General features: G+C 38.5%; 1 protein-coding gene and 1 pseudogene across 2 annotated transcripts in view; both read left to right on the forward strand.

Annotated features, from left to right (window-relative positions):
• NELL1 (neural EGFL like 1) overlaps positions 1–25,806 on the forward strand; it is a 1,034,994-nt gene that overhangs the window by 392,014 nt on the left and 617,174 nt on the right. The window lies entirely within an intron of this gene.
• On the forward strand, positions 3,278–3,814 carry LOC129652597 (uncharacterized protein C11orf98-like; annotated as a pseudogene).

The raw sequence follows: 25,806 nt of genomic DNA on the forward strand, positions 1-25,806 counted from the left end.
AGTATAAAGTTTGATAGAAATAAGATTGAAAAGGACCCCCAGAAAAGGAATAGGAAATATTGAGCTTGCTGAACTGCATGATCTTTAGAGTAATTTTTTCATTTATGCTAAGAGTTCTCAAATGTTGTCTGACAGCAGATACTGGCCTAGTTATATTGGAGTCACCATCAGCATTTGTTAAAAATAGAGATTCTTGGGATCCATCCCTCCCAAATTCTGATATACAACTACATTTTTTGGGTGTATTGTCTTATAGTGTGTGTTAGTCACTCAGTCATGTCTGATTCTTTGTGATACAATGGACTGTAGCCCATCAGGCTCCTCTTTTCATGTAATTCTCCAGGCAAGAATACTGGAATGGGTTGCAATTCCCTTCTCCAGGGGCTCTTCCTAACCCAGGGATGGAACCTCCTGAATTGCAGGTAGATTCTTTGGCATCTGAGCCACAAGAGAAGCCCCCAATTGTTTGATAATGTGTCCTTTATTGATTGGAATACATAGGTATTTGGGAAAATATTGGTTTATAATACCTTTATTTATTTCTTCATTTTTGGTTGTGCTGGGTCCTCATTGCTGTGTGTGGACTTTCTCTATTAGCTGGCACTATTCATTGAAAAAGACCCTGATGCTGGGAAAGACTGAGGGCAAGAAAAGAAGGGGGCAACAGAGGATGAGACGATTGGATGGCATCACTGACTCAATGGACATGTGTTTGAGCAAACTCAGGGAGACAGAGAAGGACGGGGAAGCCTGGCGTGGTGCAGTTCATGGGGTCGCAGAGTTGGACATGATTTAGCGAGTGAACAACAACAAATCTCTAGTTGCATATGTGGGCTTCTCATTCAGGTGGCTTCTCTTATTGTGGAGCACTGCTTGAGGCACAGACTTCAGTAGTTGTCACATGTGGATTTAGTTTCCCTGAGGCATATGGGATCTGTCTTTCTGGACCAGGAATCGAACTTGTGTCCCATGCATTGGCAGGTGGATTCTTAACCACTGAACCACCAGGGAAGCCCCATAATACTTCTTTAATACTTAATCAAAATATTGTCAAGAATATTCTGGATAGTCAAGAAAGCAAAAAGTCAATTAGTACAGAAATTCTGTGCATAATGAGTAAGTCAGGGATTTATAGGATGTGGGATTAAAATCTATTAGTCTCCATACCTTTTAAAGCTTGAGGAAATTAAAAAAAAAAAACCTATTTGGCACAATAGTTTGATTGCATTTCCCTTTTTTTTTTGAGAATATAATAGTGTATTTTAGCTAGCAATTCCTGTTGACAGTGATCTCTCAAACCTTTAAATGTAACATTTCATGTTCTGATTTCTCTTGCTGTTGTGAGATTCTATGCCCCTTTTAACAGCCATTCCATTGTAGGTAGTCTTTACCTTTGTTCTATTTCAAGAGTTTTGTTTTTGTTAATTTTTTTCAGTTTTCCTACTGAAAACTGTCTTGTCATAAATTTCTTTATTTTTAATCTTGATAGGGATGTATTAATATATGAATCTATATTTTTGCATCTATATGTAAAAACTTCTATTATGATTTTAATATGATTTTAATTCTATTATGATTAATAAAACTTCTATTATGATTTAAAATATTGTCTCTTCAGCATTCTTACTTAGGTAGTACATGTACTGACAAGGTTGTCTTGACAACTTGCTTAAGGGCGAAGAAAGAACACTGGATTAAACAAAAATATGGATTCTAGAACCAGCTCTGGAACTAACTTGCTTTGCTAGGGTGTGCTGGGACTGGTTGGAATTTGCTCAGAATGGCCTGTGAGAACATGTCATGAACTTCTCAGGCATCCTGACAGCCAGTTTAATATAGCCCATGTTAAATGATGCAAATATACAATTAAGTAAACTATATTAAAACAAAGGTAATGAATACTGAAAAGTCACCATTTCCTAATTATTTTTCTATATTTTACTATTGTTGCCTGTGATCCTCCATGTGTGTGATAGAATTGCTGTGTAATGGTTCTTTGGACTGAAATGTGTCCTCAAGTTCATACATTGAAGCCTGCACCCCAATGTGGCTGCATTTGGAGATAGGTAAGGACATAATTAAGGTTTAATGAGGTCATCAGGGTGGGGTCCTGATGTTAAGATTAGTGTCCTTAAACAAAGAGACAGCAGAGATCTAGCACTCTCTCTTTCTGCCCCATGAGGTCACGGAGAGAAGGGGGCTGCTTGCAAACCACGAAAACTCTCACCAAAAACCAAGTCAGCTGGCACCTTGGTCTTCGACTTCTCAGATTCTGAAAATGTGAAAAAATAAGTTTCTATTGTTCACATCACCCAGGCTGTGGCATTTTGTTACAACAGCTTGAGCAGGCTAAGACAAGTGATGCTCTACTGTGCATTTCTTCCCGACGCCACACGCACTGCCGTCATGTTAGTAACTTGAAATTGGCCATGCTGTAAGTAGTTACAGCACAGAAACTGGCAAATGATATAAATCAAAGTGTATTTGATTTGTTGTTTTATCGATTGTCTAGATCAGGATTTGACAAACATAGAACAAAACCATGAAGCAAAACCAGCCCAGGCCTGGTTTTACATGGCTACAGAGCTAGGCATGCTTTTTACATTTTTATGAGGTTATAACAACAAACAAACTAAACAAACAAACAAACAAAAACACACCACACACACAGAGGAGAATATCTGATACAGATATATATGGCATTCAAATCCTAACATATCTGACTGTTCACAGAATATGTTTATTGATTCCTGAACTAGACTAAACACGGTGATGAAGGAAGTGTTAATAATAGAGCAAATGCAATAGCTTTTCATTTGCGTAGTAGTTACCTTGTGAATAGTACAAAAAATAGAGGAAATAGTCTTCTTGGATTTAAAAATTATTTTCCAAATAAGGAAGAACATCTCTCAGCATAAAATGAATGAAGTTTTGAAATACGTCTTTGCTGTTTTATCTTACTCATTAAATAAGAATATGAACCAACATTCTTTACAACTTTACTTCTTCATCAGTTGCAATAACAGGTTGGCTATGGATTCGGGAATTCAGAGAAAATCAACAAAAGTATTCTGTGAAACTCAGCTGGCTATATAGAGTTTGTAATAAAGACTATGGTGTATTTTATTGTTTGTAGTACTCCACATCCTACATTTGGAGAAGGCAATGGCAACCCACTCCAGTACTCTTGCCTGAAAAATCCCATGGGCAGAGGAGCCTGGTAGGCTGCAGTCCATGGGGTAGCTAAGAGTCGGACATGACTGAGCAACTTCACTTTCTCTTTTCACCTTCATGCATTGGAGAAGGAAATGGCAACCCACTCCAGTGTTCTTGCCTGGAGAATCCCAGGGACGGGGAAGCCTGGTGGACTGCCGTCTATGGGGTCGCACAGAGTTGGACATGACTGAAGCGACTTAGCAGCAGCAGCACATCCTACACTATACAACCATAGTGCAGCTATGGCTGCTGCGGGTGGAAAGATCAGCTGGCCGTGAACAGAGCTGAAGAAGCTGTTCAAGCAATGTCAAGTGTTGAACTGGGAGCGGCAACTGAAACATCGGGTGGTCGGAGGTGTGATAGACAAAGGACTGATTACACGGCACTACCTCAACTAGTGGGCGTCCAGTGCATGTGCCAGCATTACCCTGGAAAGAAATGCAGAAAACTCCTGCCACAGATCTGACTTGCCCAGAAAGAGAAAGCAGCCATGGAGCAGAAGCCCCTCCTAAGCCAACCAGGACTAGTGAACCACAGCCCAAATCAAAAAAGAAGACAAAAGGATGTAGACATGGAGGGCCTTGAAGGTAAGAGCTAAATCTGTGTCTCATACCCCTTCCACCAGAAGATTCTCAAGCTGGAGCCAAGAGGACTCTATGCTTATTTCACATGATTTTGGAGAAAGCCTTACTCCTTTTCATTCTCCCCATATTCCTCTTCCCTAATGGCCTATTGGAGGAGGAAATGGTAACACACTCCAATATTCTTGCCTGGAGAATCCCCATGGAAAGAGGAGCCTGGTGGGCTACAGTCCATGGGATCACAAGGAGTTGGACATGACTGACTAAGCACACATCCTTTATAGCAGTAAGAATATGTTAAAATTGTGTGCCTATATATGTCTGTATTAGGTACAGATAGAGTACTATACAATTAATTATTTTAAGCTTAATTATTATTATTATCTTTGACAAAGGAGGCAAGAATATTCAATGGATTAAAGACAATCTCCTTAACAAGTGGTGCTGGGAAAAATGGTCAACCACTTGTAAAAGAATGAAACTAGAATACTTTCCAACACCATACATCAAAATACACCCAAAATGGATTAAAGATCTAAATGTAAGATCAGAAACTATAAAACTGCTAGAGGAGAACATAGGCAAAATATTCTCTGACATACATCACAGCAGGATCCTCTATGACCCACCTCCCAGAATATTGGAAATAAAAGCAAAAATAAACAAATGGGACCTAATTAAAATTAAAAGCTTCTGCACAACAAAGGAAACTATAAGCAAGGTAAAAAGACAGCCTTCAGAATGGGAGAAAATAATAGCAAATGAAGCAACTGACAAAGAATTAATCTCAAAAATATACAAGCAACTCCTACAGCTCAATTCCAGAAAAATAAACGACCCAATCAAAAAATGGGCCAAAGAACTAAACAGATATTTCTCCAAAGAAGACATACAGATGGCTAACAAACATATGAAAAGATGCTCAACATCACTCATTATCAGAGAAATGCAAATCAAAACCACAAAGAGGTACCATTTCATGCCAGTCAGAATGGCTGTGATCCAAAAGTCTACAAGCAATAAATGCTGGAGAGGGTGTAGAGAAAAGGGAACCCTCTTCCACTGTTGGTGGGAATGCAAACTAGTACAGCCACTATGGAGAACAGTGTGGAGATTCCTTAAAAAACTAATACAATTATGTAAAATTTAAAAAAAAAAAAAAAGATTCCTATCATGGACAAAGAAATACTACTAAAGGCAGAAGAAACTGTCAAATGCCTTAAATATTTGAAAGACATTTCAAAGTAATAATAGATTTGTGGGATTGATTAAAATGTTTTCCAATTAAAAAAAAAAAACCAAAAAAAAAACTGGAAATAGAACTGCCTTAGGACCCAGCAATCCCACTGCTGGGCATACCACTGAGGAAACCAGAATTGAAAGAGACACGTGTACCCTAATGTTCATCGCAGTGCTGTTTATAATAGCCAGGACATGGAAGCAACCTAGATGCCCATCAGCAGACGAATGGATAAGAAAGCTGTGGTATATATACACAATGGAATATTACTCAGCCATTAAAAAGAATACATTTGAATCAGTTCTAATGAGGTGAATGAAACTGGAGCCTATTGTACAGAGTGAAGTAAGCCAGAAAGAAAAACACCAATACAGTATCAGATGAGATGAGATCAGTTGCTCAGTCATGTCCGACTCTTTGGGACCCCATGAATCGCAGCACGCCAGGCCTCTCTGTCCATCACCAACTCCCGGAGTTCACTCAGACTCACGTCCATCGAGTCAGTGATGCCATCCAGCCATCTCATCCTCTGTCTTCCCCTTCTCCTCTTGCCCCCAATCCCTCCCAGCATCAGAGTCTTTTCCAATGAGTCAGCTCTTCACATGAAGTGGCCAAAGTACTGGAGTTTCAGCTGTAGCATCATTCCTTCCAAAGAAATCCCAGGGCTGATCTCCTTCAGAATGCACTGGTTGGATCTCCTTGCAGTCCAAGGGACTCTCAAGAGTCTTCTCCAACACCACAATCCAAAGTATCAATTCTTCGGCGCTCAGCCTTCTTCACAGTCCAACTCTCACATCCATACATGACTACTGGAAAAACCATAGCCTTGGCTAGACGGACCTTTGTTGGCAAAGTAATGTCTCTGCTTTTGAATATGCTATCTAGGTTGGTCATAACTTTCCTTCCAAGGAGTAAGCGTCTTTTAATTTCATGGCTGCAGTCACCATCTGCAGTGATTTTGGAGCCTGGAAAAATAAAGTCTGACACTGTTTCCACTGTTTCCCCATCTATTTCCCATGAAGTGATGGGACCGGATGCCATGATCTTCGTTTTCTGAATGTTGATCTTTTTTTTTTTTTTTTTTTTTTTTCATTTTATTTTTTTTTTTTTTATTTTTTTTTATTTTTTTTTTTTTTAATTTTATTTTATTTTTAAACTTTACATAACTGTATTAGATTTGCCAAATATCAAAATGAATCCGCCACAGGTACACATGTTGATCTTTAAGCCAACTTTTTCACTCTCCTCTTTCACCTTCATCAAGAGGCTTTTGAGTTCCTCTTCACTTTCTGCCATAAGGGTGGTGTCATCTGCATATCTGAGGTTATTGATATTTCTCCTGGCAATCTTGATTCCAGCTTGTGTTTCTTCCAGTCCAGCATTTCTCATGATGTACTCTGCATAGAAGTTAAATGAACAGGGTGACAATATACGCATACTAATGCACATATATGGAATTTAGAAAGATGGTGACAACAACCCTGTATGCGAGACAGCAAAAAATACACAAATATATAGAACAGTCTTTTGGACTCTGTGGGAGAGGGCGAGGGTGGGATGATTTGGGGAATGCCATTGAAACAGGTATAATACCATATTTGAAATGAATCGCCAGTCTAGGTTTGATGCATGATACTGGATGCTTGGGGCTGGTGTACTGGGATGACCCAGAGGGATGGTACGGGGAGGGAAGAGGGAAGGAGGTTCAGGATAGGGAACACGTGTATACCCATGGCAGATTCATGTTGATATATGGCAAAACCAATACAATATTGTAAAGTAATTAACTTCCAATTAAAATAAATTTATATTAAAAAAATAAACTTATTGGCTTAAACTATTCTGAAAGAGATAGGAATACCAGACCACCTGACCTGCCTCTTGAGAAACCTATATGCAGGTCAGGAAGCAACAGTTAGAACTGGACATGGAACAACAGACTGGTTCCAAATAGGAAAAGGAGTACGTCAAGGCTGTATATTGTCACCCTGCTTATTTAACTTCTATGCAGAGTATATCATGAGAAACGCTGTGCTGGAAGAAACACAAGCTGGAATCAAGATTGCCAGAAGAAATATCAATAACCTCAGATATGCAGATGACACTACCCTTATGGCAGAAAGTGAAGAGGAACTCAAAAGCCTCTTGATGAAGGTGAAAGAGGAGAGTGAAAAAGTCGGCTTAGAGCTCAACATTCAGAAAACGAAGATCATGGCATCCGGTCCCATCACTTCATGGGAAATAGATGGGGAAACAGTGGAAACAGTGTCAGACTTTATTTTTTTGGGCTCCAAAATCACTGCAGATGGTGGCTGCAGCCATGAAATTAAAAGACGCTTACTCCTTCGAAAGAAAGTTATGACCAGCCTAGAGAGAATATTAAAAAGCAGAGACATTACTTTGCCCACAAAGATCTGTCTAGTGAAAGCTATGGTTTTTCCCATAGTCACGTATGGATGTGAGAGTTGGACCATAAAGAAAGCTGAGTGCCGAAGAATTGTTGCTTTCAAACTGTGGTGCTGGAGAAGACTCTAGAGAGTCACTTGGACTGCAAGGAGATCAAACCAGTCAGTCGTAAAGGAAATTAATCCTGAATATTCATTAGGACTGGTACTAAAACTGAAGTTCCAAGACTTTGGCCACCTGATGTGAAGAGCTGACTCATTGGAAAAGACCCTGATGCTGGGAAAGATTGAGGGCAGGAGGAGAAGGGGAAGACAGAGGATGAGATGGTTGGATGGCATCACTGACTCAATGGACGTGAGTTTGAGCAAACTTCAGGAGATAGTGAAGGACAGGGAAGCCTGGCATGCTGCAGTCTGTGGGGTTGCAAAGAGCTGGACATGACTTAGCAACTGAACAACAACAACAAAGTCCTTGTTGATCGTCTGTTTTTTATATAGCAGTGTGTATATATTAATCCCAGTTTCCTAATTTATCCATCCTACCTGCATGTCTCCACTTTAGTAAGTTTGTTTTTAAAATCTATGTCTATTTTGTAAATAAGCTCATTTACATAATTCTTTTTAAACTTTAGACCTCATGTGAGTGATATCCTATAATATTTGTGTTCCTCTATCTGTTTTATTTGTAAGTAAGATAACTGCTAGGTCCATCCATGTCTGTGCAAATGGCATTATTTTGTTCTTTTTTATGGCTGAATAATATTCCACTGTGTATATATACTGCATTTCTTTATCCATTCGTCTGTTGATGGACATTTAGGTTGCTTCCATGTCTTGTCTATTGTAAATAGTGCTTCAGTGAGCATTGGGGTGCATGTATATTTTTGAATTATATTTTTATTTAACTTTCATATTCCACCTGAGGATATTAGTACCAACTATTTTCTCTACCTGAAAATTCTTTTTCCAGATCTCTGCTTGGCTGGCTGCTTCTTACCAACTCATATGTCACTTTCTAACACAATTCTTCCCTGAAAACTCTAGTCCCTCCCTAACTCTCCTTGATCTGTTAGCCTGTTTCACTTTATCCCATGAATTTGTTACTGAAATGAAATTTGCAGGCCAGTGGGAAGGGGTAGAGCAATGTAACTCAAAGTGTGGTGTGTGAATTAATACTGTTCTGCAGATGTTTTTTCCTGGTCTATGACAGGGAAAGGAGTTTACTTCTGCATGTAAATCAATGAAATCACTAAGTATGCTGCTTATTTTAGATGACTTTTTTGTTCGCTTCTCTATTTGCATTATGGTTTTTGCGGCAAAACTTTATCTGTGAAGAAATCACACTCTGGAATAAACTTCTTGTGGACTGTAAAAAGACTTGTTCAAAACAACCATTTTGAGTTAACACAGAGGATGAGAAAGGGTTGAAGAATCAAGGAGGTGAGGAGGAGTAGGGTGAGAACTGATGGGAAAGAGATGACATCAGAGGTGAATGGAAGGCCTTAAGTTTACAGGGAAGGGTGCATGCTCTGGAAACCTCAGGTTTGTTTGTTTTTTAAAGCACATATTTACTCTGCCTTTGCATGCATGCTAAGTTGTCGTTTTAGTCGTGTCTAACTCTTTGTGACCCTATGGACTGTAGTCCACCAGGCTCCTCTGTCCATGAGATTATCCAGCAAGAATAAAGGAGTATGTTGTCATGCCCTCCTCCAGTGGATCTTCCCTTACCAGCGATTTAACCGGGGTCTCTTATATCTCTTGCAGTGGCAGGCGGGTTCTTTAACACTAGCACCACAAGGGAAGCCCACTCTGCCTTTAGTTGTATTTAAAAAACCCATAAAGAAACAATTACCACTGCTGGATGATTTTCTAGATAGGGGACAATCCAGCATTCTGGGGAAGATCTGTACCAAGATCTCTTAAAAATCTCCAACATCATCATTGCTAACTGGGTCCGTTTTTATTGTATAAAACAAAAAGATGCAATAATATAGCATGTTTGGCTTTACTGAGTCCCCATGCAGGGGATAACAGAGGAAAATCCTTCTCTAAAAGGCATGAGATTGGAGGGTAGCAATTCTCTAAGGTAGTCTGGGATCACCTCTGAACCTACAGAGATCTTCACTGACCTAATTCCATTGGTATACACCTTTCTTTGGCTCCAGATGATACAAAGTCTGCTTCAGAGAGGGGCTCAGCTCTGTTTCAGTGGATGCAACAAATGTTAGTAGTTTTGTAAAAGTTGTGTAATGTAGTATTTTTAGTGATACTGAAGTAACATGATTACTTCAAATATAATGGAAAATACAGATAAAATATGCATCAGAAAGAATTTCCTTCTAATCCTGCCAACCTAAAATTATAACACATATTTTCATGTATTTCCTTCCAGCTTTTTTTCTGTTTACCCCCTTTAAAAAAAATGCAGTTGACATCACTGTGTGAATATTTACACCTTTTCAAAAACACTAGGCATCACATCAAAGGCATTTCTCTATGTTCTTAGAATTCTTTGTAAACATCAAGGGAATGATTGCCCAATATCCTATCATGAGGATAGAAGTAATGAAAACAGTCCACTATTTGTGGACTATTAGGTTGTTTTAATTTTTTCCTTCTTATTTGTATGAGTTGAAAAACATCTTCTGATTCATCTTTGTATTCCTTTTGAAGGAACTGAATCATATGAATGAAGTGGGTGTGTGCAAATGTGGCATTGCATATCAAAGCTCTGTAGTCCTCTAATCTTTGCCCTGCCCTTCTGTCCCTGCTTCAGTTACCTTTGTGCTCTTGGAGCCATGCATCTGTTGCTCATGCTGGCTTGACCCCCTTTTGATATGAGCATTGAGAAGGATCTGGTGTACACTTAACAGGGAACTTTTATGTCTGCTTGGACCCTGGAATTTCTCTGACAATAGTGTTTGCCAGTCTTGGTCTTTTGCCCTCATAGTCAATCTTGGGTAAAAAGACAAGAGTGAGCAGTTCCCCAGTTTCAGTGGAAATTCAGCTGTACCTGTGTTTTCATGGTGAAAGCTTAACACACTTATCCCTCATATTATCTTGGGTCATTAGAAAAAATAATTTTTCTCTGACCTAATATAATTTCTAAGCCATTATACAACCTCTTTGCAGTATGAATTCATAATAGACTTTAAAATCCAAAAGGATGCAGTTGTGAGCAAAATGATGAAAGGAGAGAGGAAAATGGAATTGTCAAGGTCAGTAATCAATGCTCTTGCTTTAAAGCCAGTGTTCCCTGCCATGGCTGCCCAGCTTTTTCGTTTCAACTTTGTTGTTCATTATTTATGAAATAGCTGGGCCCCTTTACATACCTATCAACAAACCACAGTGTGATATTACATTGAAAGAATTTAAAGGACTCTTTTGATCATAATTTGGACATAGTCTAGTGAAGAGAATGGTGGCATTTGAGTAAAAAGGCTTAAACTAGCTGACTGAAAACTATATTATTAATGTATCACTGCGTGGTTCTCAGTAAGTCTCTTAGCTTTGTGGGTTTTTATTTTTATTTATTGAGGTATAATTTATTTACAATGTTGTGTTAGTTTTATATAGACATCAAAGTGATTTAGTTATACATATATACATATATATTCTTTTTCAGGTTATTTTCCTTTATAAGTTATTGTAGGATATTAAGTAAAGTTCCTTGTGCTTTATAGTAGGTCCTTGTTGATTGTGTATTTTGTGCATAGTGGTGTGTATATTTCAAACCCCAACTCCTGATATATCAGCTACTTTAAAACTCATTTTCTACTTCAACAAGATAGGACTAATAATGCCTAATTACTTGCCTCCATTGTTACTCTGAGTTCATACTTAACTGTGGTATAAAAATGTAAACAATTATTTTCAATCTGGAAATAAATTATACTTTACTGAAAAAAAAAATGCAAAGAGTTAACATTAACACTAATATAATATTGTGTCATTAACATGTGAATGTTGAGTATATACTGAGTTCAGCTTTTAGGCTGGCTTTAGAGAGCAACTAGTCAAGGGAAACCAAGCTTTATTTCTCAGCAGGCATGGGCTGGGTGATTGGCACACCTCACTTTTCGTAAAGCATACAATCACTCTGGAGAAACTGTGGTTCAGAGGGAATGTGCAAATTGCTCTGTTAAGACTGCAGTGCGAGTCCTGGAGGCTGCAGGCTCTATGCGACATCCAAGAGGACTTATGTCAAGATGTATTTCCCAGCACTGCTGCTTCCAGTGCCTGTGTCCCCACTGAGGGCTGCTGCCAACCTACACCTCTGCAGGAGATGCTTCAACACTAGCAGGGGATTTTAAAAAAGTAACCTTTTTGGAATACCTGCCATTTAGTAGCCATCAGACTGCAGTCATTCCCTATAATAAGCCCTTAGGAAATTTAGGGTAAGAAAACAGGATACTGGCTTCAGAGATCAAGCCCTGAGCCTTAAGAGTGGGAGCACCAACTTCAAGATCCTAGCCTAATCCTAGGGAGTATCAAATAGCGAGAACTCACACAAAGGAAACCACTTGAATACAAGACCAGGCATAACCCAATCACCAGTAGCACCCTGTGCAGGAAGCCTTATCTAAACAACAAACAAAACAAAAATACAAACCCAATCTTCAGCACTGGATTACTACCTCACTCAGCCTTGCCCATCAAAGGAAAAACAAAAAACAAACAAAAACTCAGTACAAATCTTACCCTACGTGAAGCTTACACAAACCACTGGACCAAACTTAGAAGAGCAGAAACCAAAAGGAAGAAAGAATTCAACCTTGAAGCCTGGGAGAAGGAGACCTCAAACACAATAAGTTTAAAAAAATAAAAATAATGAAAAGGCAGAAAAATACTACACCAATGAAGGAATAAACTAGAAACACAGCAGTCCAAGTAAATGAAGAGGAAATAGGCAAACTACCTGAAAAAGAATTCAGTATAATGATAGTAAAGATGATCAACAACCTTGAAAACAAAATGAAGAAAATGCAAGAATCAATTAACAAAGACCTAGAAGAATTAAAAAATAAACATACAAACAACACAATTACTGAAATTAAAAAGAAATTAAAAATACTCTAGAAGGAATCAGTAGCAGACTATATGAAGCAGAAGAATGAATCGGTGAGCTGGAAGATAAAATGATGGAAATAACTTCTGGAGAGCAGAATAAAGTGAAAAAGAATGACAAGAACTGAAGACAGTCCCAGAGACCTCTGGGACAATATCAAGTGCACCAACATTCAAATTTTAGGTGTCACAGAAGAAGAAGAGAAAAAGAAAGGGTTTAAAATTTTTTTTGAAAAGATTATAGTTGAAAATTTCCCCAACCTGGAAAAGGAAATAGTCAATCAAGTCCAAGAGGCCCAAAGAGTCCCATACAGGATAAACCCAAGGAGAAACATGTCAAGACATGCTAATCAAACTAACAAAGACTAACCACAAAGAAAGAATATTAAAAGCAGCAAGGGAGAAGCAACAAATAACATACAGGGGAAACCCCATATTCTTAACAGCCGATCTTTCAGCAGAAACACTTCAGGCCAGAAGGGAATGGCAGGATATATTTAAAGTACTGAAAGGGAAAAATCTACAACCAAGATTACTGAACCCAGCAAGGATCTCATTCAAAATTAATGGAGAAGTAAAAAGATTTTCAAACAAGCAAAAGTTAAGAGAATTCAGTACCACCAAGCCAGCTTTACAACAAGTGTTAAAGGGACTTATATAGTCAAGAAATATAAGAGAAGAAAAAAGATCTACAAAATCAACCCCAAACAATTAAGAAAATGGCAATAGGAACATATATATTAATAATTACTTTATATGTAAATGGATTAAATGCTCCAACCAAAAGACACAAACTGACTGAATGGATACAAAAACAAAACCCATATATATGCTCTCTACAAGAAACCCACTTCAGACCTCAAGACACATATAGACTGAAAGTGAGAGGATGCAAAAATATGTTCTATGCACATGGGAAGCAAAAGAAAGCTGGAATGAATATCAATCCTCATATCAGACAAAATATACCTTAAAGTAAAGAAGATTACAAGAGATAAGGAAGGACACTACATAATGATCAAGGGATCAATCCAAGAGGAACACATAACAATTGTAAATATCTATGCACCCAACATAGGAGCACTTCAATACATAAGAAAAACACTAACAGACATAAAAGGAGAAAATGACAGTAACACAAAAATAGTAGGAGGCTTTAACACCCCAGTCATACCAATGGACAGATCATCAAAACAGAAAATTAATAAGGAAACACAAGTCTTAAATAATACATTAGATGAGATGGATCTCATTGATATCTTCAGGGCATTCCATCCAAATGCAGAAGAATACACCTTCTTCTCAAGTGAACATGAAACATTCTCCAGGATAGACCACCTCTTGGGTCACAAATCAAGCCTCAGTAAATTTAAGAAAATTGGAATCATATCAAGTGTCTTCTCTGACCACAACACTATGAGACTAGATATTAATTACAAGAAAAAAACTATAAGAAACACAAACATATGGAGATTAAACAACATGCTACTAAATAGCCAACAGGTTACTGAAGAAATCAAAAGGGAAATCAAAAGATTTCTAGAAAGAAATGACAATGAAAACATGACAACTCAAAACCTATGGAATGCAGCAAAAGCAGTTCTAAGAGGGAAGATTGTAGCAATACAATCCTACCCCAAGAAACAAAAACATCAAATAGACAACCTAACTTTACACCTAAAACAACTGGACAGAGAAGAACAAAAAACCACAAAATTAGTAAAAGGAAAGAAATCATAAAGATCTAAGCAGAAATAAATGAAAAAGAAAGAAACAACAGTAAAGATTAATACAACTAAAAGCTGGTTCTTTGAGAAGATAAATAAAATTGACAAACCTTTAGCCAGACTCATCAAGAACAAGAGACAAGCATAAAATCAACAATTTGTTGATGAAAAAGGAGAGGTTACATCAGAAAATGCAGAAATAAAAGGATTATAAGAGGTTATTATGAGCAACTGTATGGCAACAAAATGGATAACCTGGAAGAAATGGACAGATTGTTAGATAGTTCAATCTTCCAAGACAGAAGCAGGAAGAAATAGAAATTATGAACAACCCAGTTACAAGCACTGAAATTTAAGCTGTGATCAAAAACCACAAAACAAAAAGCCCAGGACCAGATGGCTTCACAGGAGAATTCTGTCAAACATTTATAGAAGAGCTACTGCTTATCCTTCTAAAACTACTTCAAAAAATTGCAGAGGAAGGAACATGTCTAAACTAATTCTATGAGGCCACCATCACTCTGATACCAAAACCAAAGACAGCACACAAAAAGAAAACTACAGGCCAATATCACTGATGAACATAGATGCAAAAATCCTCAAGGAAGTTTTAGCAAACAGAATTCATCAGCAGATCAGAAAGCTCATACACCATGATCAAGTTGGGTTTATTCCAGGGATGCAAGGATCCTTCAATATACACAAATCAATCAATGTGATATACCATATTAACAAATTGAAAGATAAAAACCACATGATCATCTCAATAGATGCAGAAAAAGCCTTTGACAAAATTCAGCACCCATTTAGGATTAAAACTGTTAAAAAAAAATGGGCATAGAAGGAACCTACCTCAACATAGTAAAGGCCATATACGATAAGCCTACAGCAAACATTTTCCTCAATGTTGAAAAACTGAAAGCATTCCCCCCTAAGATCAGGAACAAGACAAGGGTGTCCACTTTCACCACTATTATTCAGCATAGTTGCAGAAGTCCTAGTTACAGCAATCAGAGAAGGAAAAGAAATAAAAGGAATACAGATCATAAAGAAGTAAAGCTGTCACTGTTTGCAGATGACATGATATTGTACTTAGAAAACCCTAAAGATAGTATTAGAAAATTACTAGGCTAATCAGTGAATTTAGCAAAGTGCAGAATACAAAATCAGTACACAGAAATCACTTGCATTTCTATATACTAACAATGAAAAATCTGAGAAATTAAGGAATCAATCCCATTCACCATTGAAACAAAAAGAATTAAATATCTAGGAATAAACTTACCTATGGAGACAAAAGAACTATATACAGAAAATTATAAGACACTTATGAAAGAAATCAAAGATGATATAAACAGATGGAGAGAGATTCTGTGTTCCTGGGTAGGAAGAATCAATACTGTGAAAATGACTATACTACCAAACGTAATCTACAGATTCAATGTGATTCCTATCAAATTACCATGGCATTTTTCACAGAACTGTAACAAAAATTTCACAATTCATATGGAAACACAAAAGGCCCCAAATATCCAAAGAAGTCTTGAGAAAGAAGAATGGAGCTGGAAGAATCAACCTTTCTGACTTCAGATTATACTACAGAGCTATGGTCATCAAGACAGCATGGTAATGGCACAAAAACAGAAATATAGACCAATAGAAAAAGAAGGCCCAGAAATAAACCCCTGCACCTATGGGTACCTTATTTTTGACAAAGGAGGCAAGAATATACAATGGGACAAAGACGGCCTCTTCAATAAATGGTGCTGGGAAAACTGGACAGCTACATGCAAAAGAATGAAATTAGAACACTTCTTAACAGCATACACAAAGATAAACTCAAAATGCATTAAAGATCTAAATGTACAACCAGAAACTATAAAACTCTTAGAAGAAAACATAGGCAGAATGCTTGATGACATAAATCAAAGCACGATCTTCTATGACCCAACTCCTAGAGTGACAGAAATAAAAAGTAAACAAGTGGGACCTAATTAAACTTAAAAGCTTTTGCACAGCAAAGGAAACTATAAGTAAGCTGAAAAGACAGACCTCAGAATGGAGAAAATAATAGCAAATGAAACAACTGACAAAGGATTTATTTCCAAAATGTACAAGCAGCTCATGCAACTCAATGCCAGGAAAACAAACAACCCAATCAAATGTGGGAAAAAGACCTAAACAGACATTTCTCCAAAGAAGACATACAGATGGTTAACCAGCACATGAAAAGATGCTCAGCATTGCTCATATGACCCAGCAATCCCACGCCTATGCATATACCCTGAGGAAACCAAAATTGAAAAAGACACATGTATCCTATTGTTCATTGCAGCATTTTACAATAGTTAGTATATGGAAGCCACCTAGATGTCCATCGACAGCTGAATGGTTAAAAAAGTGTGGTATGTATGCAGAATGGAATGTTACTCAGCCATAAGAAGGAACACATTTGAGTCAGTTGTAATGAGGTGGATGAACCTAGAACCTATTATATAGAGTGAAGCCAGAAAGAGAAAGATAAATATCGTATTCTAACTTAGATATACGGAATCTAGAAAAATGGTACTGAAGAATTTATTTACAGGGAAGCAGTGCAGAAACAGACATAGACAATAGACTTATGGACATGGGGAGAGGGGAGGAGAGGGTGAGATGTATGGAGAGAGTAACATGGAAACTTACATTACTATATGTAAAATAGATAGCCAATGGGAATTTGCTATATGACTCAGGAACTCAAACAGGGGTTCTGTATCAACCTAAAGGGGTAGGATGGGGTGGGAGACGGGAGGGAGGTTCAATAGGGAGGGGATATATGTATACCTATGGCTGATTCATGTTGAGGTTTGACAGAAAACAGCAAAATTCTGTAAAGCAATTATTCTTCAATTAAAAAAATTAATTAAAAAGAAAAAAAAAACTTAAAAGAAGACCACAGTGCTAGTGGCTGCCAGAGCTGGGGTTTGAGTTTAGATTGATCTAATTCTAAACAAAATGCTTTTTATACTAGATCAGTATTCATAAATTTTTAAAGAGCAACAAACAAACATTGACCTTGATTTAAATGTCTATTTGAATAGTTCTTAAATGGATAGAAACTTAAAATCAGGTGTATATTCCAAATAACTATAGCTGTTATGCCTCCACAAAGGCAAACCAATTTACTAGTTAAGTGTAAACAAAACCACAGGCCAATAAAGTTCACATTTTAATTACATTGATTCAGCATGACCAAGGGTTGTTTGCTGGAAATAAATCCGTAGTGGCAGCACATTATACAGCATGGATTCTAAGGCATGAGTTCTTTGGATTTGGCACATGTATACCAGCAATTGAAGTGTGACTGCTCATTTGCCCCTACTTTCTGTATTTGAAACATTGTTAAGTCTTCTTTTGAAAAGTGTGCCGTAAATTTCATTTGGCCTTGAACATATCCTTTATCAGGCAATTGCACCTATTTCTCCTTTGTTAATAGTCCTTAAAGTATAATATCTTAGCACAATGCTTTATAAATTAAAAAAAAAAAAAGATGAGCACAAAAATTGCATGGCTGCACTATTATAAAGAGATCATCATAAAAATCCAAAATATACTTAGATAATGGAGAAGGAAATGGCAACCCATTCCAGTATTTTGCCTGGAGAATCCCATGGACAGAGGAGCCTGGCACAGGCTACATGTAGTCCATGGGGTCACAAAGAATCAAGCATGACTTAGTGACTAAACAATACTTACATAAAAGGGTTAAGGTTATTGTTGAAATAAATTGTATTACATAGGACTCATGGATCCCTGAAGGCATCCATGTTGTCCTAATATCCATGGACCCTTTTTCAGGGCTCTGGGTTATACTGCTTATGAATCCACAGGGAAGACAGTTTCTGGGAGGAAATAAAAAGGGGCTGTGAATATTCACAGATATTATTGAGCCTTGAAATACTGTGGTGCAGTATTCATTGAGAGGCTCGACGAAGTTGCTCTTCCCAATGGTCTATGCTCGCAAGGCTTAGTCTGAACACAGAGAGGACTCAGCAGTCTCAGCACCAGGGGCCTGAAATGGAAACCCACTCTGGAGACAGCAGTTTCCTCACTGTAGCTGCCTGTCTTTCCCTCTCTTCCTTTCCCAGGTTGGCCTGGGGACTTGCAGGTGATAATGCTTGAGAACATCTGATGAGAGGTGAATGGGCAGTCAGGGAATTGTTGCTGACACAAATCCCCAGCCTTGTGTTCTTAGCACCACTGGAAACTGAATTTTACTACATTTGTTTTTTTTCTCTGTTGCCATAGCTGCATACACAGATCATGCTTTGTGAGGTTTTATTTCATTGTAATGCCTACTTTTCCATTTTTGGTACATAAACAAATCTTTTGGTAAATCAAGGACCCAGAATAATTAGTAATTATGGAGCAGTGCATTGAAGTAGCATTTGGAATTGTTACAAGCACACTGAGAATTGCTTATGGTGCTACTAACAATGCCCAAAGATGAAAATAGGAAACGGCTATGACAAAATTATCTTTTCAGAGTAGGTAAAGACGAGTGCAAGAAAATATGGTAGCTCTATTTGGGGTAAAAGGGGCATGTGGGCAAGGAGAGTACTTCTGTTCATTCAGTAACTTCAAAAATACTTTGAATCTACAATGACCAAGCACCTATATTCATTGCAAGCGATACAGCAATTAAGAGGTTGCTGTTGCTGCTGCTAAGTCGCTTCAGTAGTGTCCAACTCTGTGCAACCCCATAGACTTCAGCCCATCAGGCTCCCCTGTCCCTGGGATTGATTCTCCAGGCAAGAACACTGGAGTGGGTTGCTATTTCCTTCTCCAATGCATGAAAGTGAAAAGTGAAAGTGAAGTCGCTCAGTCATGTCTGACTCAGCGACCCCATGGACTATAGCCCACCAGGCTCCTCCATCCATGGGATTTCCCAGACAAGAGTATTGGAGTGGGGTGCCATTGCCTTCTCCAATTAAGAGGTTGACAGGGTCTAATTCTGAAGTAATGAAAGTTATATTCTGGATATTAAAGAGATATTAAATGAGAAAATGAAATGGCCAAAAGTTTTAATAAATTCTAGAAATTGAGACCTTAAGTTTGGGAAAAGATAGTGTGGTCTAGCAAATGTGGTTTTTGCTTAGAGAAATAGTGAGAAAGAGGCACACCATGACGTTTATGAGGCTGGCAGAATTCACATGTTGAAGAGCCTGAGGGCTGTATTAAGGAATTTTAAGTTTTATCTAAGTGTAAGCATTCATTACTAAAGATGCTAAGCAGGGACAGAACGTGTGATTTAGATATTCATATGCTCCAATGACTGACTGATGAAGAATGTGGTGGAAAAGGTCACATGGAAACCAGGTCTCCAGAGAGGCCTTCTCAGGGAGCAAGGATGGTAAATAGATGAAGATGAAGTGAAGATGGAGGAAAGTAGATGGACTTGACATGGATTTACTGAAATATATTTAAATGGACAATACTCAAGAATAGATTGAATAGAGTGAAGTGAAAGAGAAGGGGTCAGGGAAAACCAGAAAGTTCCTGAATTGAATAATTGTGTCGATGGTGATGTCACTTTGTGAGAGGGAAATTCAAGAATTCCATTTGGGACATGTTCTATTTGAGATCAATTCAGTCACTCAGTCATGTTCATCTCTATGTGACCCCATTTGACTGCAGCATGCCAGGCTTCCCTGTCCATCACCAACTCCTGGAGCTTGCTCAAACTCATGTCCATCGAGTTGGTGATGCCATCCAACCATCTCATCCTCTATCATCCCCTTATCCTCCTGCCTTCAATTTTTCCCAGCATCAGGGTCTTTTCCAATGAGTCAGTTCTTCGTATCAGGTGGCCAAAGTGTTGGAATTTCAGCTTCAGCATCAGTCCTTCCAATGAATATTTAGGACTGATCTCCTTTAGGATTGCTGGTTAGATCTCCTTGCTGTCCAAGGGACTCTCAAGAGTCTTCTCCAACACCACAGTGCAAAAGCATCAGTTTTTCAGTGCTCAGAAGCATCAGTGCTCAGTTTCTTTATGGTCCAACTCTCACCTCCATACACAACTACTGGAAAAACGATAACTTTGACTAGATGGACCTTTGTTGGCAAAGTAATGTCTCTGCTTTTTATTATGCTGTCTAGGTTTGTCATAGCTTTTCTTCCAAGGAGGAAGCATCTTTTAATTTCATGGCTCTATTCACCATCTGCAGTGATATTGGAGCCCAAAGAGAAAAGTCTCTCACTGTTTCCATTGTTTCCCCATCTATTTTCCATGAAGTGATGGGACTGGATGCCATGATCTTAGTTTTTTGAATGTTGAGTTTTAAGCCAACTTTTTCACTCTCTTCATTCACTTCTGTCAAGAGGGTCTTTATATCTATGAAATATCCAAGAGGAGTTGAGTAGTAGGAGGTTGGATATAGGAGTCCTGAGTTCAAAGGAGAGTTTGTACTGGAGATATAAATGTGGGAATTATCAGGGTAGAGGTGATAGTGGAAACCATACAAATGGTTGAGATCATCAAGGGAGAATGATAGGGGCTCAGACCAAATCCTGAGGATTTACAGTTTCGAGTTTAATGGAGATGGAGGAACCAGCAGAGAGGACTGATAAATTGTGCTCAGTGAGAGAGAAGGTGCTTTCAGTGAGAAGATAGAAACCTAAGATAGGAATTAATTCTGCAAATGCTGCTGAGAAACATTAGATCCAAAAGATATCTGTTTGATTCAGCAAGAGGTTGTTTGTTGGTGATTTTAACAAAGAGCAGTTTCCATGGGAATAGTTGGGGCAGAAGACTGCCAGATACGAGAAGGTTGAGGAGTAAATGAAAAGTGAGACTGTGAAGAAAGCATGTGGAGGGGACTCCTTTGAGAAGTTTTGAAGGGTAACAGAGAAATGGACCTGCAGCAGAGGGACTGATCAGAGGACCAGCTGAAGTTTGTTTTTGTTGTTCGGGTTTTGTTTATCTGTATGTTTATGTTTTAAAGAGAGAGATCAGAGCAGGTACCAACATGGATAGAAGAGCTCCATGAGGAGAGAGATGTGATGTTGGAGAGAGGGGATCCTTTAGGGGCCAAGTAGTATGGTATCTATAGTATAAGTAGACAATCTACCAGTTGATGAGGACAATGGACATTCTTTTATTCTTAATAAGTAAAGGATCGTTGTGGTTGGTGTGTTGATTTGTTGGTATAAAGATGACTGTGTTTCTTTATGAGGCAGTTTGTTTCCTCTGTGGAGTATGAAATGGGGTTGTCAGATGACCACTGGAGAGAATACAGAGATGGGAATCAGGAGGTAAAGAGAGGTTTAACTAGTCTTCTCAGAGTTGGGGAGGGAATGGTTAAAAGGAATCTGTAGGAATGTCCATTTGATACTCCATTAAGCTGTTTGTGTGAATTTGTTTTTTTGTTTTTGGGTTTATATCTGTATTTTTTGAAACTTTTAATTGTATGAAGGCAGAGAAAAATGAAAAGTTGAGTTCAAAAAGGTTTAGGGTTTTGCCTAGACAAAGAATATAGGGGAACAGTTGGCTAAGCAGGTTGAGGTTAAGGGTTTGATTAAAAAGAAAGACATGGAATCTAATCCAAGCAGGGCCAAAGGCTGGTGATCAGTGAGAAAGTAAATAGTAGATTAAAGGATTGGCCACCTTCAATGAGGTAGAATAATTGTGAGCGGTGAAGCAATGCATATATATAAGTATAAAATAATTAATATAAAAAAGTATAAAGAGCTATTGGAAGAGGCTTATGATGAGATTGTTGAAGGAAGTGAATTTTTGATGATGATAAGATTTCGGGTGTAAGTAATGGTGTGAATGGCTCAAGTGGCAAGAGTGTTCATGGTGAAGAAGTCAAGAACAGAGTCCTGGAGACTCGCTGGTCTCATTTGTTTGAAATGTCCAGGGGACATCACAAACTGTCTTCTGTGGTTTAGAGGAAATGTATGTAGGGACTATTTTGTACAGATGAGTTTCCTCATGAAAAGCACTTAGTAAATACTGCATACTTCTCTATCACTCCTCTTCCTCAGACACAAATCATAATTTTATTGGAAAGACACCAAGAACACTAGTAGAGAGATACCTGTTAATTAACTTTTATCACTTTTTGGGACCACATCCTTATTTCTTCCTTATTGCTAAACTTTTTGGACTATTCCCACTGTTTTATTTTTCCAGACCAACATGGTCATATTTCAATAATAATCTTGTGTGCACTGTAATTGAAATTGAATTAAGCATATAATTAAATTTCAGCATAGCTGCCATTTAAACATTATTTAGTTTTACCACAAATGCCTTTCTTTCCACTTATTCAAGTACTCTTGAGTCTTAGGTTAAAATTTTTATAGTTTTTTTTCCCCCAATGTATGTCTTTTCTGAATATTTCTTGTTAATGTTATTTCTGGTTATCTTTTGTTGTGCTGCTAATATGGTGATTATCTTTTCCCATTATATTTTATACCTTTTTATTACTGGTGTTTAAGGGTGCTATTGATTTTTGTATATTTACTTTGTATCTGTCTTCGTTAGCGAACTCTTTTATTAGTGTTAATGGCATTTTAATTGATTCTCTAAAACAGTGTTTCTTAAGTCTCAATAAGGTATAAACTAATTTTCAAAGGAAAACAGTATTTTGAACAACGTGTTCTTTAACAAAATAGTCAAAATATTGCTATAATGTCCAATTGCCTTTGGGTCTTTCATTGTATTCTCATTTATATTCCTGTGTCTTTGTCTTGTTTGATCTGTTGAAATCTTACTGCTTGTTACAATCCTCTCTTTGATAACATGGCCATGTTCTGCTTCTTATCCCCTCTCTTCTAGGAGAGCAGCTTTTTACCTATTTTTTTTCCCCAGTTTTCTGTGACTTAGCCTTCACCTTCTTGATGTTGTGAACAAACACAAGTCTTACTTTCTCAAGGCTTTTCAGACCACGGGGAGACATTCACAAGGGTGTTTAGCCTATTTACCAACTGCTTTATTTCCTTAGGCTACTTCCCTTGCTTCTTTTAACATTCATGCTTTTTTTTTTTTTTTTTTTTTTTTTAATTGGGATATAGTTGCTTTACAGTGTGGTTTGGTTTCTACTGTTGAACAAAGTGAATCAGCTTTATGTATACCTATATCCTCTGTCTTGAACCTCTGTCCCACCCACTCCATCCCAGCCCCCTGTGTCATCACAGAGCACAGAGCTGAGCCCCCTGTGTTATCAGCACATCCCCACTAGCTATTTGACACATGGTGGTGTTTATATGTCAATTCCCATCTCCCAATTCATCCCACCCCCCTTCTCAACCCCTGTGCCCACAGTTCCATTCTTTACATCTGTCTCTGTTGCTGCCTTGCAAATAGGTTCATCTGTACCATTTTTCTAATTCCACATATATATGTTAATACATGATACTTGTTTTTCTCTTTCCGGCTTACTTCATTCTGTATGACAGAACTTAGGTCCAGCCACATCTCTACAAATGACCCAATTTTGTTCTTCATTATGACTGAGAAATATTGCATAGAACATTCATGCTTCTGATGGCTTCTTTTTTTTTCTGTTGGCATCACTCTATCATGTGATAGCTTCCTCTGTGATTGCTGCCCTTTATTTTCCTCACCTGGTAAGACAGGGCTTCTGGGAATGTCAAAGATGCAATTCTCCAAAGGACACACTCTGACTTGGAGGCTGAATGTGTGTGTGCTCAGTCATGTCCGACTCTATGAGACCCCATGGACTGTAGCCAGCCAGGCTCCTCTGTCCCTGGGATTCTCCAGGCAAGAACACTGGAGTGAGTTGCCATTTCCTTCTCCAGTGCATGCATACATGCATGCTAAGTCACTTCAGTTGTGTCCGACTCTATGCGACCCCATGGACAGCAGCCCACCAGGCTCCTCCGACCACAGGATTCTCCAGGCAAGAACACTGGAGTGGATTGCTATTTCCTTCTCCAGGGGGTCTTCCTGACCCAGGGATTGTACTCACATCTCCTGCATTGCCGGCAGATGCTTTAGGTCTGAGTCATTAGGGAACTCCAACTTGGAGGGTAGCCTGGCCTGCAGGAATTTTGCGAGGGTCTGCTCTTAGGATTAATGTTTATGGAGAAAAGAAGGAAGCAGGACTGGGAAGAGGAAAAAGTGGAACTGCCATATGGTCAGAAGAAAAGCCATAGCCAATCCCTTGGGAAGCTCTGGAGGGCTTGTCTGGCAGACTTGTCCTGAGTTTGGATAAGCAGATTGAGTAAACACAGCAGGGACCAGTCACTGGATGTGATCCTGGGAAAGGGACATGACCTTGGACAAGGCAGCTTCTCCTCATCTGAGGCAAATTCCTAGAGTGAGTCTCAGAGGAGTGCACTTAGCTGCCAACACTCTCAAAATTGGAGGGATTAAGTGCTTCAGTCCTGAAGAGGGAGCAGGACAACTCACTGTTGTCCTTTTCAGCTTTTGCTTTTGCTGTTGAAACTTCTGACCAGGCATCACTGCCGCAATTGTTTTCATATTCTATCTCCTTTCCCCACCACAAATTACAGCACTTTCAACTTCCTTTAGTTGATTTGGTTTTGAGATGATTCCAGAAACTCTTAACTACTTGAAATGTTCATGATTCAAAAAACATAAAGCAAATTTCTGATCCGAGCTAGATAGTATTTGATTATAATGTCTAGGATTGTAATTAACACAGTATTTCCCAATCAGGGCCACTGTCATGGGATGTATCACTGAGTTTCTCTTGCTTTAGAGTGAGGTACTAACTCCTTAACTTTTGCTGAATACTGAGCCATCCCCAACTTTCTCGCCAAATAACAGAAATGTGTATAATTTCTTAATGTTTCTTCAGGTTGGCCTGGGCTGGATGGTCTTTGAAGGGCCCTCATTACCTGACTGAGAAGGTGGATCAATGTCAGGTGGGCAATGGGGTGAAATAGCCATATACCTGCCATCCTTCAGGATGCCTGGGCGTGGTCCCAATATATTGTTTTCAGAGTTACCAAGAGAAAGAGCAAGTCCCAACATACAAGCACTTTCTGTGTCTCTATTTTTATGGTGATCATTATTATCCTATTAGCCAAAGCAAGTCCCATGACAAGCTGGGAGTCAGAGTGGTAGGGGACCACCCAAAGGCATGATACAAGAAAGAGAATTATTGTGGGCATTTTGGTCAACACTCTCCCACAGGTACCATCCTCAGATGTTGAGACAGACATCATTCATCTTTGCTCAAGTATCTGAAAATGCACTGTCCCGGGGTCATCCTATATGGCATTTCCCTAATTTTTCTTTATGCCAGCAGGAAATCTGGTGGATTATCCTCTTACTCCTTGGTGTCTGAAGTGGTTCTGTACATTAGATATGATTTCTTTGCCCCTATATAGAACTCTGACTCAACTCAACTTGATTCTGTCATTGGCCAATGCCTAGCAACATGTAAGCTGTTGGTGAATGTTTGTAAATTGGATGAGTGAAGGAAGCAAATGAGAGAGGGAAGGGAGTTACTGATGAATTATTATTATTTTTTAATAATAAACTCAAAGCCTTTGAGCTTGCTCCTCAGACCTGATCTCATTGGTTTAAA

This window comes from Bubalus kerabau, chromosome 5 (genome assembly GCF_029407905.1).
Source record: "Bubalus kerabau isolate K-KA32 ecotype Philippines breed swamp buffalo chromosome 5, PCC_UOA_SB_1v2, whole genome shotgun sequence".
Classification (NCBI taxonomy): Eukaryota; Metazoa; Chordata; class Mammalia; order Artiodactyla; family Bovidae; genus Bubalus; species Bubalus kerabau.